The sequence below is a fragment of the Pygocentrus nattereri genome, chromosome 20, assembly GCF_015220715.1.
Source record: "Pygocentrus nattereri isolate fPygNat1 chromosome 20, fPygNat1.pri, whole genome shotgun sequence".
Lineage (NCBI taxonomy): Eukaryota > Metazoa > Chordata > Actinopteri > Characiformes > Serrasalmidae > Pygocentrus > Pygocentrus nattereri.
Window position 1 is genome coordinate 27,124,237 of NC_051230.1, and position 17,078 is coordinate 27,141,314.

Consider the following 17,078-nt stretch of genomic DNA (forward strand, 5'->3'; position numbering starts at 1 on the left):
AAGAGAGCAAGAAATCAAGTAAAAATAAATGCACCTTTGTTAGATCAAATGTTTATGTATTTTCTGCTTTTTCACTATTGGATAAAATATGAATTGTGCCATAAGTTTTGCACAGGTCAAATTTCATCTTTTTGAAATTGAAATTTGGCATTTGTATTATTGAACTCAAGACGAAGTCTAATAAACCCAGTCAAAATCAACTGTGCAGAGATAAACTCCAGCCAGTGTCATCCAGTCCATCTCCATGAGAAAGAGACACAACATGAATATCTGATGGTATTCTATATCATACAATTCTGAAAGGTTTTGGTACATAAGGGTAATTCTGTATGCTAAAAACAGCTATTCTAAATAAAACAGCAGAGAGGACATCCATTTTGTATTTGAATCAAAAAGACTCACTTGTCAATGGCTGCCTCAGTTCAGAGCTGCAGAGCTGATGGTTTTGTCGCTTATGATGAGGGACAGTCTTTGTCTATCATGAAAATGTTTTCACGTTCAGTTCCTCTCTGTTCTCACTTTAGTTTTAAGCGTTTAACAAGTAGAAAACCACACAGCCTTTAGCTGAGAAATGAGCCTCAGTAAGCATGAAGCTAGATGCACCATAAACCCTTAATCAAGTCAAGTCAAGTGAAGTTTATTTATATAGTGCTTTTTAACAGGTATTCTAATGAAGCAGTTTTATAGAAAAAAAAATCTGAGTCTGAGCCCCCATGAGCAGGCCAGTCGCAAAAGTGGCAAGGAAAAACTCACTAAGAGCAGGATTTTGATAAGAACCAAGAATCAAAAGGAGAACCCATCCTCTTCTGGTTGACACTACACAGCAAAACGATAACAGCAGAATATAAGGTATGACTGTGAGGATATACTTCACTATGATTAAAAATATTCAGCAGTATCCATCAGGATGGTCAGTGGGATGTAGATCAGGTTTGCAGCAGAAATTCCATGGTAGTCAAACTGACTGGTGAGGAGTAGGCACTCGATTAAGACAGATGAAACAACAGTATCAGACCATACAGGATGGGCAGTTACTCAGCTCAGCAAAGAAACACAGACAGTCCTGTTAAGAGTGACTGATTAAAGTATACAGTGTTAACTGTAGCAGAGGCCACTGTGGGCTAAAATTTGGCCTACTGTCGGCTGCCCATAGTGGAGCCCCAATCAGTTGTGAAACCTGGGGGCACATGTGTGGCCCCAAATTTGGGCCCCCATGGTAGCAGCACACACTAAGCCCTCAGAGGTGATGTGCCCCTGGTTTCAAAACAGATTTCACAAGAAGCATAATATGGACTGCAAGCACAGGGGCCCTAACATTGAGGCAGCACTGTCAGTTGGATTTTCAGGGTCCTGAATCTGCAGTCTGGGAATGTATTACAGTGCTGAAGAAGCTACTGATGTTTCAAGCTTTGGTAAGGTGCTCATCCTTGTCTAGTGGTACTGACCTCAGGGAGCTTCTCCTTCTCCTAGTAGTTTTCTACCATTCTGCTCTCTTGTCATTACCATACACTGTTGAGTGTTATGGAGAAGATTGCCAATCACTGAAAGCTCCTAACCTAAAACATCAGGATAAGATCAATGAGCTGCTACAGGTACAGTAACCAGAAATGTTTGGCCAAGTAAACTTCAGCAGAGTGGTATATCTTTTCATCCTATATTAACACAGCTCACTCTTACCTCCAGTCTTCTCTAAGGACAAGACTTTCCCTCACTAGGGTCTGAGTGCTACTTGTACATATCAAAGCATTTTCATCATTTGGAGAATAACTCCTTCAGGTGAATACAAAGATCGTGTGTCTTCACCCCAGGACAGACTTCCAGTGTATGGAATGTCTCGTGTTAAATGTCCTGTGTTACGTTATATTTCACCAGTATTGTATATTGCATTGTACCTGCGTCACTGCATGGAGGAGAACATTCACTGCCAATTCTGCTATGTTGCCTAATAGAAAGTCTTGCTGACTAGTCTGATACAGAGTGATGTGGAGAGACAGAGGACCATCCTGCCCAGCAAGAGACAGTGAGGCCAACTGTGCTCTTTTGGCAATGAATAGCTGTCAACTTGAGATCTCCTTATGAAAGGGGAAATGTGGTAACACTTCACCGTAGGGCACACAACAACTTCATTAGCCCATTATGACAACTGACACAAACATACATAAACATTCATAAATGTTTATTCCAATGGGCACTGAATGGAATTGAAAAATGAAAGTGATTATATTAAACTCATTTAGCCTACTATCAACTTTACTTGCCATGTGATGTACATTTACATTATTTATTCATTGATCAGATGGCGTTGGATTCCTCCTTTTTGGACAAGGGAGAAGGGCAGAATGAGTCCCATGTGTGAATTGCTGCTGCACTGCTAGAAGGGAGTTTCTGTCTATGAGCAGGGAAGAAGACTAAGTATAAAAGATTATGGAATTAGGACATTATCCATGTTTGACTCCAAAATTCAAACATGGGAAGAGTATTGTAAGATTGTGGAGCAATTTTTTGAGGCAAACGAAATAGAAAATGGAGACAGAAGAAGAGCAATACTTATGAGTGTTGTTGGGGCACAGACTTGCACTGTCATGAGGAATCTCATCAGTCCTGAAAAGCCCAAAGAGAAAACATATGAACAGCTGGTCACCTTGCTAAAGGAACATTTTAACCCCAAACCTAGTGAGATTGTGCAGAAGCAAAAGTTTGATTCCTGTGATAGAAACCAAGGCGAGCCAGTGGCTGACTATATAGTGGAGCTGCGGCATCTTGCGCAGGATTGTGTGAAGGTTGTTGTCTGAAGCAGCCCTGACATTTGTGAAGGCTCTGAAAATTGCACAGTCTGTGGAGGCAGCAAATGAACATGCCCAGGATCTGCAAGTCAATAGGACAGCTATGACATGTAACAGCCTAATGCCAAGGTTGACTGTAGGAGCTGCGTCAAGGAAAGCCCAGAGGGATGCTGTTGAGGAGTGTTACAGGTGTAAAGGGACTAACCAAAAAGCCTCCAAATGCTGATTTAAGCAAGAGAAGTGCCACTGTTGTGGGAGATCTGGTCACATTGTGAGGGCTTGCAAAAATAAATAGAAACAAAACAAAGTGAAATGGAAACAATGAGAAAGAATTAAAAGGAAATAAACTGGCATCTCAGTTCAAGAGTTTTTCTCTGTCACGATACCACATTGTGTTGTAGATATATCACAGCACGTCTGTTACTATTAAGACTACTGTATATTTTTCTCCTCCTAGATTGCTTGCAGAGAGCAGCACAAAAGCTGAGGTCAAGTACAGTTTATTTCTACTCTATGTATTGTAACACAGGAAGACATACAAGTTAATAGACGTTAAGTTTTAAATGAACAGAATGATTAGATATTCTTAACATAAATGTCTATGCAGAATGCAGCTGGATCTCATACAATACAATATCTGGATAAGTTAAAGTTCTATGGCCCCCATTTGGGTTACCACATTACCCATGTTAATGTTATCTACTTGAACATCTTCCTTTTAAATTCTTCTCTGTCAGCTGTTACATATGAACATACATTATTATGTTACATACAATATTTGTTAAAGTCATGCATTCAAAAAAGAGAAAGAGAGCTGCTGATTCCCTTTTCTTCCTCAAAACAAAGTACAGATCTGGCAGAGCTCTCCACTGAAATATAGAACATTTTAAAAAAGTCTTTTTTTGAGGATTCAGTAATAACTGAGGGCTTGAAACAAAGCGCTTTTAAAAGAAAAAATAACTGAACATTTTTTGAGTCTTTTTTGATGCTAATTAAATTCACCAGAGGCAGTAACAGCTGTCCCTCGGTTGGCGTTCTGGTCCTCCTCCTCCTTGATTGCGTTCTCAATCTTTGATCGAAAGGCGTAACATTGCTCCTTAACATCTTTCCCCATGAATGCATAAAGAAATGGGTTCAGGCAGCTGTTGGCACTGACAAGAATGAAACTAAAGTGCTGTATGGTTATTGATACATACTTGTTATGTAATTTAATTTAAAAAACAGTGTGATATGGTAGCCAGCAGATCAGGAAAGCAAAAATCAGCACAGTCATGATCTTCAAGGGCTTTATGTACCTCACCCTCTGGTTGAACAGCTTTCTAATGATGAGAACATAACAGGTGAACATGATCAGAAATGGGATCAAAAATGAAGAAACAAATCGGCATGTTACAGTGGCAATATAATTTTTCATATAACTATATTTGTGGATGCACGTTGTTTGCTGCTTGTAGGTAGAATGACGAATGACTCTGAAAACAGCTGATGGTGTGCTACACACTGCTGCAACGATCCAAGCTAGCACAACTATCACTGAGGCCTTTCTTATGGTGCGCTTGTTCCGAGCCCACACAGGAAACATAACAAGCACACAGCGGTCCACACTGATGATGACGAGGAGGAAGATGCTGCTGTACATGTTGAGCCACAACATGAAATATATGAACTTGCACATATAAACCCCCAAAGTCCAATCTTTATTGACCACATAGACGACACTGAAGGGCAGAGTGGAGCAGAATACGAAATCAGACACAGCTAGACTCAGGTACCAGGTGCTGACAACTGACTTCTTCACCTTAATTCCTGCAGTCCAGATCACCAAACCATTTCCAGCAATACCCAGGACACAGATGATCACTTCTGTTACTGCGTAGAAAATACACTCTGCATCCCTGCAGGATGATGGACTCGATGTCTGACTCATAGTGTGGTTCTTTGTTTCTGCCGCTGGGGTTGAATTCATGATGCCTCTTGATTCTGTGAATTACAAAAAAAACAAGTGTATATCTGTTGAGTACTGATAAAGTGCATGAAACAAAATCTCAGAGAGCAAGAAATCAAGTAAAAATAAATGCACCTCTGTTAGATCAAACGTTTATGTATTTTCTGCTTTTTCACTATTGGATAAAATATGAATTGTGCCATAAGTTTTGCACAGGTCAAATTTCATCTTTTTGAAATTGAAATTTGGCATTTGTATTATTGAACTCAAGACTAAGTCTAATAAACCCAGTCAAAATCAACTGTGCAGAGATAAACTAAGAAGCCAGTGTCATCCAGTCCATCTCCATGAGAAAGAAACACAAAATGAATATCTGATGGTATTCTATATCATACAATTCTGAAAGGTTTTGGTACACAAGGGTAATTCTGTATGCTAACAACAGCTATTGAAAATAAAACCAGCAGAGAGGACATCCGTTTTATATTTGAATCAAAAAGACTTCTCAATGGCTGCTTCAGTTCAGAGCTGCAGAGCTGATGGTTTTGTCGCTTATGATGATAGTTTTAAGCGTTTAACCAGTAGAAAACCACACAGCCTTTAGCTGAGAAATGAGCCTCAGTAAGCATGAAGCTAGATGCACGCTATGTAGGAGAATTAACTTCACCCTCAGCCCCATAAACCCTTAATCAAGTCAAGTCAAGTGAAGTTTATTTATATAGTACTTTTTAACAGGTATTGTAATGAAGCAGTTTTATAGAGAAAAAAATTTGAGTCTGAGCCCCCATGAGCAGGCCAGTCTCAAAAGTGGCAAGGAAAAACTCCCTAAGAGCAGGATTTTGATAAGAACCAAGAATCAAAAGGAGAACCCATCCTCTTCTGGTTGACACTACACAGCAAAACAATAACAGCAGAGGATAAGGTATGACTGTGAGGATATACTTCACTATGATTAAAAATATTCAGCAGTATCATCAGGATGGTCAGTGGGATGTAAATCAGGTTTGCACAGCATTTTGCAGCAGAAATTCCATGGTAGTCAAACTGACTGGTGAGGAGTAGGCACTCGATTAAGACAGATGAAACAACAGTATCAGACCATACAGGATGGGCAGTTACTCAGCTCAGCAAAGAAACACAGAGAGTCCTGTTAAGAGTGACTGATTAAAGTATACAGTGTTAACTGTAGCAGAGGCCACTGTGGGCTAAAAATGTGGCTTACTGTGGGCTGCCCATAGTGGAGCCCCAATCAGTTGTGAAACCTGGGGGCACATGTGGTAGTGGCACACACTAATGTATGACGGTACTGAAGAAGCTACTGATGTTTCAAGCTTTGGTAAGGTGCTCATCCTTGTCTAGTGGTACTGACCTCAGGGAGTTTCTCCTTCTCCTAGTAGTTTTCTACCATTCTGCTCTCTTGTCATTACCATACACTGTTGAGTGTTATGGAGAAGATTGCCAATCACTGAAAGCTCCTAACCTAAAACATCAGGATAAGATCAATGAGCTGCTACAGGTACAGTAACCAGAAATGTTTGGCCAAGTAAACTTCAGCAGAGTGGTATATCTTTTCATCCTATATTAACACAGCTCACTCTTACTTCCAGTCTTCTCTAATGACAAGACTTTCCCTCAATAGGGTCTGAGTGCTACTTGTACATATCAAAGCATTTTTATCATTTGGAGAATAACTCCTTCAGGTGAATACAAAGATTGTGTGTCTTCACCCCAGGACAGACTTCCAGTGCATGGAATCTCTCGTGTTAAATGTCCTGTGTTACATTATATATCACCAGTATTGTATATTGCATTGTACCACTGCATGGAGGAGAACATTCACTGCCACGTGGCCTAATAGAAGGCCTTGCTGACTAGTCTGATACAGAGTGATATGGAGAGACAGAGGACCATCCTGCCCAGCAAGAGACAATGAGGCCAACTGTGCTTTTTGGCAATGAACAGCTGTCAACTTGAGATCTCCTTATGAAAGGGGAAATGTGGTAACACTTCACCGTAGGGCACACAACAACTTCATTAGCCCATTATGACAACTGACACAAACATACATAAACATTGATAAATGCTTACTCCAAGGGGCACTGAATGGAATTGAAAAATGAAAGTGATTATATTAAACTGTGATGGACATTTACATTATTGAGTCATTGAGCAGATGATTTTAACCAGCACAAAACATCCAAACAGTGGAAGCCAAAACAAGACAAAATATAATAGATTGAGTCTTTATCCCAAAAGAACAAGTATATTTAGTTTAATATAGTTACAGAAAATAAGAGTTATGTGTAATCTTACTCCTTTTTAGGCCAGTTAACAATAAAATCAGGTTAAGTGCAGAGGATTTAATGGAAACACTTCTGAAATTAAGTCAGAAAAAGGGCAAAAAGGTGTTGAGTAGTGTTCTCACTACTCCTTATGTGGCTCAATAGAATAGATTCTGAATAGAATTCCTGCAGCCATGTTACAAAATGCACATTGTAACTCTGTCGTTAACATTTACATGTATTGATTACAGTTTTTATTCATTTTATTCATGTTATACAAGTGTGTATTGACAGTTGTAACAGGATATTTTCTGTCATGTAATTGCATGTGTGTGTAAGTGATCTGGGGATCTTGACCACCAAACTGTATATTTTTTGGGGGATCTTGCCTTTCCAACTATAGGTTATTTAATGGTATTTTAAAAGAATCAGAAATATATGCCAGTGTATGTTCTTGGAGATGTTCTTTTGTGCCTAGAGCTAATCTGTGTCAAGGTTGTCTGGCTCAAGGGAAGCTATCAGAGTCAGGCTCTACACACTCATTCTCATTCACACAGACGCACACACGCATAAGCACATACACATACACACACATACATATGCACACACAGGCACACACACCTGCGTGCACACATACACACACACACAAACCTTACGTGAAAACCTAACCACGCATAGATTAGAGGGGCGACTATCACTTCAATTGACAACATTTTGACGCTTATTGACAATGAGGCTCCGTCTGGTGGGAGTTATTAGTAAGACAGGAGGTTTCTGGAACACACCTTTAAAAGTAAATTCATGGAATTAATTAAAATATATGTGCTGTATAACTCAAACTTGAAAGCAGCATGCAGATCAAAATAATAATTTCAAGGACAAACAGAGAAGAATAAACTCTGCCATTGTAATGGGAAGTAAATTTGTGCCTACACTGCACATGCATAAGGAATAAATATATGACAGTATTTTTGCTAATAGTATTGTTATGTAATATTGAAATATTAAACATTTGATATAATGAGAACACACTGATCTTAAATTAACTTAATTGTTTATATATATATATATATATATATATATATATATATATATATATATATATATTGTGTAAGTGTGTAAGTCCCAAAACATTTGTGGTTTGTCCACATGGTTTTTGGCATACTGAAGTCGACTCTTCTTGTGCTTCTTGTGCAGAGCGGTGCGCCTGGGAGTTCTGGTACGGAAGTCGCCATCTCACAGTGTGTGCCTTAGTGTCTGGGCCGAAAGCTGAGTACCTCCCTCTGACAAGTCCTGTCACAGTTCCTCAGCTGTCAGCCAGGGATTTTTCTCCATCTTTCGTTTCAGGTACTGGAAAGCAGTCGCTGACAACATTATATATATATATATATATATATATATATATATATATATATATATATATATATATATATATATATGAAACCAAGCACCTAGTCATTGCAGACTACTTCTACAAACATTTCTGAAAGATTGGGTCGCTCTCAGGAGCTCAGTGAACTCCACCGTGGTACCTTGATAGGATGCTACCTGTGCAACAAGTCCAGTCATGAAAATTCGCCACTAATAAATATTCCACAATCAACTGTCAGTGAAATTATAAAAAAAAAGTGGAAGTGATTGGGAACGACAGCAACTCAGCCACAAAGTGGTAGGTTACGTAAAATGATCGAGTGGGGCAAAAAGAATGGTGACAAAGGCAAAGGCTCAGGCCTATGATGAGCTGTATGAGAGGCTGGACAGTAAAGAAGGAGTAAAGGACTTGTATCGTTTGGCTAAACAGAGAGATAGAGCTGGAAAGGATGTACAGCAGGTTAGGCTGATAAAGGATAGAGAGGGAAATGTACTAGTCAGTGAACAAAGAGTGATGAGTAGATGGAAGGAGTACTTTGAAGAACTAATGAATGAGGAAAACGAGAGAGAGAGGAGGACAACGGGGGAGACATAGTGGATCAGGAAGTGCAGAGAATTAGTAAGGTGGAAGTGAGGGCAGCTTGAAAAAGGATGAAGAATGGAAAGGCAGCTGGTCCAGATGACATACCTGTGGAGGTATGGAGATGTTTAGGAAAGAAGGCAGTGGACTTTTTAACCTGGTTGTTTAACAAAATCCTGGAGAGTGTGAGGATGCCTGATGAGTGGAGAAGCAGTGTACTGGTGCCCATTTGTAAGAACAAGGGTAATGTGCAGAGCTGCAGTAACTACAGAGGTATAAAGTTGATGAGCCACACGATGAAGATATGGGAAAGAGTTGTTGAAGCAAGGCTAAAGCGAGAGGTTCAGATCAGTGAGCAGCAGTTTGGTTTCATGCCCAGAAAGAGTAACACAGATGCAATTTCTGCATTGAGAGTGTTGGTAGAGAAGTACAGAGAAGGTCAGAAGGAGCTACATTGTGTCTTTGTGGATCTAGAGAAGGCATATGATAGGGTGCCAAGACAGAAACTGTGGTACTGTATGAGGAAATCAGGTGTAGCTGAAAAGTATGTTAGGGTGGTGCAGGACATGCATGAGGGTAGTGAAACAGTGGTGAGGTGTGCAGTTGGAGTGACAAATGGTTTCAAGGTGAAGGTAGGGTTACATCAGGGATCAGTTTTGAGCCCCTTCTTGTTTGCAATGGTGATGGATAGGTTGACAGATGAGGTCAGGCAGGAGGCTCCATGGACCATGATGTTTGCAGATTACATTGTAATCTGTGGTGAGAGTAGAGAGCAGGTGGAAGAGAATCTGGAGAGGTGGAGGTTTGCACTGGAGAGGAGAGGAATGAAGGTCAGTAGAGATAAGACGGAATACATGTGTGTGAATGAGAGGGAGGCAGGTGGAAAGGTGAAGATGCAAGGAGTAGAGGTTGTAAAGGTGGATGACTTCAAATATCCTGGGTCAATCATCCAGAGCAATGGACAGTGTAGAAAAGAGGTGAAGAAGAGGGTGCAGGCAGGATGGAGTGGGTGGAGACGGGTGTCAGGGCTGATGTGTGACAGAAGGATAGCAGCAAGAGTGAAAGGGAAGGTTTACAAGACAGTAGTGAGTCCTGCTATGATGTATGGTTTGGAGACTGTGGCTCTGTCTAAAAGACAGGAGGCTGAGCTGGAGGTGGCGGAGATGAAGATGCTGAGATTTTCGTTGGGAGTGACAAGGATGGACAAGATTAGAAATGAGCAGATCAGAGGGACAGTGAAGGTGGAGCAGTTTGGAGATAAAGCCAGAGAGGCCAGGTTGAGATGGTTTGGACATGTGTCGAGGAGGAATAGTGGATATATTGGGCAAAGAATGTTGGAGATGGAGCTGCTGGGTAGAAGAAGAGGTAGACCTCTGAGAAGGTTTATGGATGTAATGAAGGTGGACATGGAGATGGTTGGTGTGAAAGTAGAGGAGGCAATGAATAGGGCAAAATGGAGGCAGATGATCCGCTGTGGCGACCCGTAAAGGCAGCAGCCGAAAAAAGAAGATATATATAATGTGTCCTGTGTCCGTCTGTCTGTCCAGGCGAGAGTATCACTGGCGTCTACGTGTGACTGCTGCTTCTCCCTGTGTCTCCTGTGTGACTCTCTGGCCGCTCTTTGTTGTTTGTTGTGGCTGCACCGCCGTGGCTGTACTCTGCTCTGCCTTCCCGCCAACTGGAAGTGCCTGCACCGCCGCAGCTGTACTCTGCTCTGCCTTCCCGCCAACTGGAGGTGCTGCACCAGCACAGCTGTACTCTGCTCTGCCTTCCCGCCAACTGAAAGTGGCTGCACCACCAACTGGAGGTGGTTGCACTGCTGCGGCTGTACTCTGCTCTGCCTTCCCGCCAACTGGAAGTTCTGCTCGGAATACTGATTGAATGTGGCTACTTAACCGCTGTGATCCTGCACTACACGACAACTGAGTGAGTGTGGCTGCTTCCACTATTGCTGATTATATGTACTCTCCTATTCTTCGATGCTTTCATTACTTGCCTTGACGTTGCTGTTAAATGCCCCAGTTTTTCCTGGCCATGTGCACAGTCCGTACTGCTCAGCACCTCCTTACTGTCCTTAGCTCTTATTCTATAGAGCTAATGAACTGCGCAAATTGAACAATTTCTACCACCTCCCTAAAGCCACTGCTATTTCTGCCAGTAGAGCTGGAATACTACGCCATCACCGTTTTGTCCACCGTGGCTCAGGACAACACCGCAAAAGAACTATCCACCACACTCATGGCACTATTATACCCTCATTCTGGTCCACATCTGGCCCAATGGTGTTCTCTGTGCGTCGAAGCGCTAACCTGCATAACTTGCGCTGTCTCCCTCCCACTTCTCCTGGTACCACTTTTGGGTTGCTGAATGTTCGCTCCCTGTCCAACAAATCATCAGTGCTGCAGGAGCTTATACTGGACAACTGTATTGACATATTTTCCTAACTGAAACCTGGCAACAAGCCGGTGATTTCTATGCTCTTAATCAGGCGACCCCCACCTAATTTCAAATATATCTGCAAACCTCGTTCTTCTGGAAGAGGAGGTGGTCTAGCTGTGATTTTCAATATTAAAGTCAACATCACAGAAGTTTGCTTTACATCCCCCACTTCTTTTGAATATATTGCTCTTAAATTACCTGGCTCTGTTATTGCACTGTTACTTTAGCGTCCCCCAAAACCTAATGTTTCATTCCTTTCTGAATTATCTGAGTTACTCACACTGGTCTGTTAAATTTCTCCCCGCCTGCTGCTAGTTGGTGATTTCAATATCCATGTAAACTCTCATGACTGTAAATATGCTAAGGAATTTACTGCAATTCTTGACTGCTTCCATGTTGCGCAGCATGTACATTTTCTCACTCATGACAAAGGTCACACCCTCGACTTAGTCTGTTCTTCCTCCTTGTCTGTTATTAATCCACATCCTCTGCTGTTCCCGTTCTCTGATCACAAGCTGATTCTGTTTACTGCTCCTCTGGCTGTGCCCCGTCAATCCACTCAAAAGAGTATTTCCTTCCGTAAAACTCAGTCTGTCGATCCTCTCTGTCTTATCCAGTCCATTTCTTCTGCCTTTCCTGTTGACTCTGCTCCTTCTTCTCCTAAAGTTCATGCTATGTTGTTAAATGAGGCTTTCTCTGAGGCTCTAAATGCACTAGGTCCTCTGAAGACCAAAACTGTGTCTTTTTCCACTCCTGCTCCTTGGTATACTGGTGAGCTCCATACTTTGAAGCAGGTTGTTCGCCGTCTGGAGCAACTTTATAAGAAGTCGAAGCTCACTGTTCATGGTGAGGCTTATAAACAACACATATCTACTTACAGAGATGCCTTACATACTACTAAGTCTACTTATCTTTCTAGCCTCATTAACAATCAAGACAGCACAAACTACCGTCATCTCTTCTCTACAGTCACCAAGCTTTTTAAACCCCCTGGTGGCATTGTAGCTGCTTCTTCTGAACTTTGCAACACATTCTTACATTTCTTTGAATCTGAAATTGCAAACATTAATAGCTCCCTGGCAATCGCTACTGCTGATATCCCTTTTCAATCTTCTCCTTCTACTCTTCCTCCTGGCTATAAACCATTCTCTTCCTCTCTTTCTGCCTTTAACATTGTTGACTCTTCCTTCATTGCTAATATCATAACTACTTACAAGAACACAACCTGCTCTCTTGGTCCACTTCCTACAACCTTAACTAAAGCCAGTCTACCTGTCCTGGTCCCTCACCTTACCATCATTATTAATCAATCATTGCTCCTAGGCCAGGTTCCTTCAATCTATAAGATTGCCGCTGTAACACCCATCCTTAAAAAACCAGGCCTTGACCCGTCTGACCTAAATAATTACCGTCCTATCTCTAACCTTCCCTTTCTGTCCAAAGTTCTTGAACGAACTGTTGCCAGTCAGCTGCAAGAACACCTAATATCTAATAATCTCTTTGAACCTTTCCAGTCTGGTTTCTGTCCATTCCACTGTACTGAAACACCTCTAATTAAGGTCACTAATGATCTCCTTATGTCTGCAGATGCTGGTGCTTTCTTCATCTTGTTACTGCTTGACTTAAGTGCAGCCTTTGACACAGTGAGTCATTCCATTCTCCTGTCACGTCTGCATGAACTGGGCATTGACGGTACTCCCCTGGACTGGTTTACATCCTACCTGACCAATAGGCAGCAGTTTATCACCCTCTCTGGTCATACTTCCTCTACCTCTGCTGTCTCGCAAGGGGTCCCACAAGGATCCGTCCTTGGACCTCTCCTTTTCATTGTATATATCCTTCCCCTTGGTCACATACTACATTGATACAATCTTGATTTTCACTGTTATGCAGACGACACACAGATTTACCTCAACACCAAATCATTTCATAATCCACCCCTCTCTCACTTAGAAACCTGCTTATCTGAAATCAAGAGTTGGATGAAACATAACTTTCTTATGTTAAAAAGTAGCAAAACAGAATTCATTCTCATTGGATCCAAATCCACCCTCACGAAAACTCTTCCTCTCACACTTTGCATCGATGATGTAGTTATCTCTCCTTCCCCACTGATCCGAAATCTGGGTGTCATCCTCGATTCAACTCTCTCGTTCACTGCTCATATTAACTCCATTGTCAAAATTTCATTTTTCCATCTGCGCAACATCTCTTCCTCCACTCACAAACTTCAAATGGTTCAGAACGCTGCCGCCCGTCTCTTCACCCACACTCGCTCCCATCATCACATTACCCCTGTTCTCCAACGTCTCCATTGGCTTCCTGTGAAATATCGCATACAGTTCAAAATTCTTCTCCTCACCTATAAAGCTCTTAACGGCCTTACCCCTTCTTACTTGTCTGATCTTCTCCTTCCCTATAAACCCCCCCGCTCTCTCAGGTCATCTTCAGCTGGACTACTTACCGTCCCTCCGTCTAACCTCCAAGGCTTTGGTGACCGAGCCTTCTCCAGATCTGCCCGTAGACTCTGGAACTCTCTTCCACTACTGGTCAGACAATCCAATTCACTCTCCATATTCAAGTCTAACCTGAAATCTTATCTTTTCGCACTTGCTTATAACCTCCCTTATGCCTTCAATGTCTGACCCTGTCATTATCCAGCATTTCTTATATAACTGGTCTGCCCCACCACACTCATAACCTGCCCTCAGTCTATTTTGCTCTGTTTTGCTCTTTCATATGACCTCCCATTTACTGCCTTGTCTTTTTGTTTGTAGTATTGTGCTCTTGTTGTCTGTGTTAGTGTGTTATCTATGTACTTTCAATCTTTGGGTCCTTGATAAAGCGCTATATAAAAATAAAGAATTATATATATATATATAATGTGGGGGGCAGTAAAGTGTATATAATATGAAATGCACAGAATATATTATATTATTGCTACACTATGAACTGAAAGTTGGGATCTATACTGCAGATCTCTCACATTTGAATCAAATAATCCAAGTGAAATTCAATTGTGCAGAGAAAAATAGCGAAGCCAATGTTGTCCAGTTGTTACAGATTTACCTCTGTTCCAGTAGTTGCGTTTTGTGTTTGGTTATGAGGCTATATATGTTAATGCATCCAGGCCTCTAGAGGGAGCTATTTCATCTTAGTGTGTTAAATATCGCATACAATGCTTGCAAAGAAGAATTTGAGTAGCATGGACTCCAACAAACAAACCTCTGTTGTCTGCTGTTCAACTTTCCCAGTCCTTTGAGGAACTTCCATTCCCTTTTCATTCACTAAGTGTTGAATTTTTTTTTTTTTTCTTTGTGCTAGGTACAAACATTATGTTGAGGCTTGTTTGGGACTTAAGCTAAGTTTGTGTTAGTAGGCCACATTTTTAGTTTTTCAGTTAATAGCTGTGTTTACAGAAGGTGGTTGAAGTTCATATTTGTGAACTGCTGATGACAAGAGAGGCATGTGAGAAGCTGAGAAGATTCAATATGTGTGTAATGCGATGGACATTCTACTGTGGGACTAACTCAGTTTCCACACATCACTGTCACTCAAAAAAAAATAGGGGACTGGTTTGGCTGTTTTTAATAATACTTTGGCACTCTTGAGGAGGCCTCAGGCCCACATGGACTCATTGATTATTTTTTTCTCTCTTTTTTTTTATTTGTGTGTGTTGAGTTGTGGGTTAAATTACTTATGTCTGTGTAGAGATAGGATAGACTGATTCATTTTGCGTGTTCACATTTTTATCTTTGCAATAACACCAAAAAAGGTATATCATCTTTTTTGTATTTCTCATTTGCTTGTCCATTCATTTAGTGTAATCCAAGATGTTCCCTGCATTTTTGATGAACTCAGTAGCAAAAAGGTCCTGCTGGGTTTATATATTTCATGGCCTGTACGGGGATTGACTTTAACTTCTTTGTTCTTCCCATTTCTGATTAATAATCACAAGCATTTTCCAACCACCACACAACATGGCAGCCACTCAGCCTGAGGTAGTGGATGGACCTAGCCTACTACTTGACTACACTGCTGGTCCTTTTGTTTCAAGGTCAGAACCTCTTAATGACATCATTAGGACACTTAGTAATCTGTGTCTGGACTCTGAGGAAGAGGAAGATGAGATCAGTGAAGGGGATAATCTAGACATTCCTCCACCTCCACCTGAGCTCCTCTTTCATGATGAGATCAGTCAGACTTCTCCAGCAATTGGTGTTAGCAGAGGTTGGCAGCACTGTAAGATAGAATGCGCATCATGTATTACCTGGACAGTAGACTGGGGGACCAGGATCTGACCAGAAAGAAACATGCTTTGGAGGAGAAGATGTGCTACACATTGGAAATAGAGACTATGCACATTATGGAGGTTGCAGAGCTGAAATTAAAGGACCTGGGTCAATTGGTAGTGAGCTGTCTCAAACACGGAGATAAGAAGATTGACAGCCTGCTATCCACTCCCATTCCTGTCCACTATGCCTAACTTTCTACTATCCCTAACTGTCCCTTTCCACCATTCCACTCCTACTGCATTTCCAGTCCACCACTCCATTTCAAGCATGGATGGGGATCCAACTGAAGCTGGTGTTTCTGAACCACAGCCAAGGCACAGACAGAGCTTTCCTTCACCCCTACATCTGCAGGAAACGTTTACTGTTATTCACTCTAAGCCCTCTATACGTCTTGATTCTCCCAAGTATGGAAGCAGAGATGAGGACATGGATCAGTCACCTTTGTGGAGAAGTGTGAAGAGTTTTTAGCTGTCCACCTCCTGAGTGAGGCTGAATTGTTTGCAGTCTTAACATCTGCTCTGGAGGAGACTGCTAAATTCTGGTGGTCTGCAGAAAGAAAGTATATCAGCTCCTGGCCACAGATCAAAGCTGTGTTTCTAAAACCCTTTTAATAGATGATTATGAGGCAGAAGTAGAAAGAAGGCTTCATGAAAGGTGTCAAGGGACCACAGAGAGCCTCAGAGACTTTGCCTTCCAGTACCATGTTCTGTGCCTCAGGTGCATATGAGATGGCAGAAAGAGACATTGTCCAAGCCATTCTGAGAAATTGTAATCCTTGCCTGGCTAGCCTTTTGAGGTACACTGAAGACCGTGGCAGATTTAGTGAGAGTAGGAACCCTAATTAAAAGAGAGATGTCTGAGATGAAGTCCTTTTATGCGTGTGCTAACAGTGAAGTACAGAAAAAGAGACCTCCTTTCCCCAACAAGTAAAAAAAACTCTGGCCTAACATATGCCTGCTGCTGAGGAACAACCTGTGAGCAGAACTAACCCAAGGCAGCCAGTTGCTTTAAGTTAAGTGATACTTTTTTGATCCCACAACCGGGGAAATTCCACCTCTGCATTTAACCCATCCGTGAAGTGAAACGCCACATACACACTAGTGAACACACACACTAGGGGGCAGTGAGCACACTTGCCTGGAGCAGGGGGCAGCCCTATTCACGGCGCCCGGGGAGTAGTTGGGGGTTTGGTGTCTTGCTCAAGGACACCTCAGTCATGAACTGTCGGCCCTGGGGATTGAACCGGCAACCTTCCGGTCACAGGGCCAGCTCCCTAACCTCCAGCCCACAAACTGCCCACTTTTCCTATTAAGATCAAGTCCCAAATAATACATGCACTAGTGGACACAGGGAGCACTTATTCCCTCATAAGGTATTCTCTTT

At 41.8% G+C, this 17,078-nt stretch overlaps 1 pseudogene; it reads right to left on the reverse strand.

Moving 5' to 3' along the window:
* Nucleotides 1–3,577: 3,577 nt before the first annotated feature.
* Nucleotides 3,578–4,755, reverse strand: LOC108414921 (annotated as a pseudogene).
* Between the last annotated feature and the right edge of the window lie 12,323 nt (nucleotides 4,756–17,078).